Raw genomic sequence first — 2,608 nt, 5'->3', positions numbered from 1 at the left:
CCCATTACCGACACGGTGAGGTAGTGACGAAAAATAACGATGCAGGTCTCTTTCGAGGCCCTGTAATCGGAATGAACGTATCCTAAACACATGGGTGAGGACCCATTGGAGGGCAAGTCTGGTGCCAGCAGCCGCGGTAATTCCAGCTCCAATAGCGTATATTAAATTTGCTGCAGTTAAAAAGCTCGTAGTTGGACTTCGGGAGTGGGCTGGCGGTCCGCCGCGAGGCGAGCTACCGCCTGTCCCAGACCCTGCCTCCCGGCGCCCCCCGGATGCCCTTGGTTGGGTGTCCGGTCCTCAGGGGTCCGGAGCGTTTACTTTGAAAAAATCAGAGTGTTCAAAGCGGGCACCAAACTCGCCTGAATGCCTGAGCTAGGAATAATGGAATAGGACTCCGGTTCTATTTTGTGGGTTTCCTGAACCAGGGCCATGATTAAGAGGGACGGCCGGGGGCATTCGTATTGCGCCGCTAGAGGTGAAATTCTTGGACCGGCGCAAGACGGACGAAAGCGAAAGCATTTGCCAAGAATGTTTTCATTAATCAAGAACGAAAGTCGGAGGTTCGAAGACGATCAGATACCGTCGTAGTTCCGACCGTAAACTATGCCGACCCGCGATCCGGCGGCGTTATTCCCATGACCCGCCGGGCAGCGTGCGGGGAAACCAGAGTCTTTGGGTTCCGGGGGGAGTATGGTTGCAAAACTGAAACTTAAAGGAATTGACGGAAGGGCACCACCAGGAGTGGAGCCTGCGGCTTAATTTGACTCAACACGGGGAACCTCACCCGGCCCGGACACGGAAAGGATTGACAGACTGATGGCTCTTTCTCGATTCTGTGGGTGGTGGTGCATGGCCGTTCTTAGTTGGTGGAGTGATTTGTCTGGTTAATTCCGATAACGAACGAGATTCCTTCGTGCTAAATAGTTACGCGGCCCCCCGCGGTCGCGGTTAACTTCTTAGAGGGACCAGTGGCGTATAGCCACGCGAGATGGAGCAATAACAGGTCTGTGATGCCCTTAGATGTCCGGGGCTGCACGCGCGCCACAATGGCCGGGCCAGCGTGTGCCTACCCTACGCCGAGAGGCGCGGGTAATCCGCTTAAACCCGTTCGTGACGGGGATTGGGGATTGCAATTATTCCCCATGAACGAGGAATTCCCAGTAAGTGCGGGTCATCAGCTCGCGCTGATTAAGTCCCTGCCCTTTGTACACACCGCCCGTCGCTACTACCGATTGGATGGTTATGTGAGGTCCTCGGATCGGCCACGCCGGGGCTCCTTCGCGGGGCCTTGGTGCTGTGCTGAAAAGTCGATCGAACTTGATCATCTAGAGGAAGTAAAAGTCGTAACAAGGTTTCCGTAGGTGAACCTGCGGAAGGATCATTACCGGGACTTGGGTTGGTAGTGCCTCCCAGTAGGCGCGACTCCCATTTCCACAAACAAAAAATGTTCAAGCCACGGCCCGACGTCGGGAACTACAGGGATTCCCTTCGGCCTTTTAATGACTTGAAAAAACGGTGTCCTGAGCAAAACGTGTTTTACGGCCAAAGGGAGACGGGTACCTGGCCCCCGAAGTCCGTCTGCGGGGTTTCTTACTCCGGAGGCGGCTCGGCGGCGCGGTTTGATGACCCCGAGTTCGCTTAGGCGTTCCGGGGCGCCCGTACCCGCGGCTGCCGTAAAACATTATTTCAAACCGTCACTTTTGTGTCTGTTGGTTACATGGCTTCGAAAACAAAAACAACCATAAAGAGTACAACTCTTAGCGGTGGATCACTTGGCTCGTGCGTCGATGAAGAACGCAGCCAGCTGCGAGAACTAATGTGAATTGCAGGACACATTGATCATCGACACTTTGAACGCACATTGCGGCCCCGGGTCAATCCCGGGGCCACGCCTGTCTGAGGGTCGCTATTCCAATCTATCGGACCTTTTCGTTCCGTCTCCCTCTTCCCTCCGGGGAAGAGTTAAGAGACGGTTCGAGGGGACCGCGGCTGGAGGTTCGCAGGTGCCCGCACCTTCGTCTTCCTAAAAGCAGACTCGGTCAGGTTCCCTTCTCGTTCGGGACTCGACAAAAGCCGCTCGACGGGCTTGATCGCGGGGGAAGACTTTCGTCCACCCTCTCGTCTTCGTCTCCGTTGCCCAGCAATGGGTCTCGGAGGCCGGCTTTCCACACACCGTCCTCTACCGTTCCTCGTTCCGGCGAGGGAGAGGTGGCGGAGGTCCGTGGAGAGACGTCGTAGCGACGGCTGCCGGTGGGTTTTACCCTCTCTGGCTGCCCGTTATGCGCGCCGTCTCTCCGTCAGCGGATCTCCGTCCTCCCTCTCCTTTTCGTTCGGGCCGAGTGCGCGGCAAAAGAGAGGTTGGTAGGAACGCTCCGGTAGAAGGCGAAGAGGGGGGCTTAAGTTTTTTTCTTCCCGTTTTCATCCCGTCCTCCGGCCGAATCGAACCTCCCCGTCTTGAAGGGTTCCTCCGAACGGTTTCCAGCCAGACCGCGAGGGGTGGTTCCCACCCTCCCTCGCGGCGGCGTACGCCTGGCGACGACAGCCCTTCGAGCGCGACCTCAGATCAGACGAGACGACCCGCTGAATTTAAGCATATTACTAAGCGGAG

At 56.7% G+C, this 2,608-nt stretch overlaps 1 non-coding gene and 1 pseudogene across 1 annotated transcript; both read left to right on the top strand.

Annotated features, from left to right (window-relative positions):
• Positions 1-1,752: 1,752 nt before the first annotated feature.
• Positions 1,753-1,906, top strand: LOC125798764 (5.8S ribosomal RNA). The gene has a single exon (XR_007437559.1). It is a non-coding gene; the product is annotated as a 5.8S ribosomal RNA (ribosomal RNA).
• Positions 1,907-2,553: 647 nt separating this feature from the next.
• The window catches only part of LOC125798760 (28S ribosomal RNA), a 5,394-nt pseudogene continuing 5,339 nt past the window's right edge, over positions 2,554-2,608 (top strand).

This window comes from Astyanax mexicanus, unplaced genomic scaffold (genome assembly GCF_023375975.1).
Source record: "Astyanax mexicanus isolate ESR-SI-001 unplaced genomic scaffold, AstMex3_surface scaffold_84, whole genome shotgun sequence".
Lineage (NCBI taxonomy): Eukaryota > Metazoa > Chordata > Actinopteri > Characiformes > Acestrorhamphidae > Astyanax > Astyanax mexicanus.
This window is presented reverse-complemented; position numbering and strand designations above follow the sequence as displayed.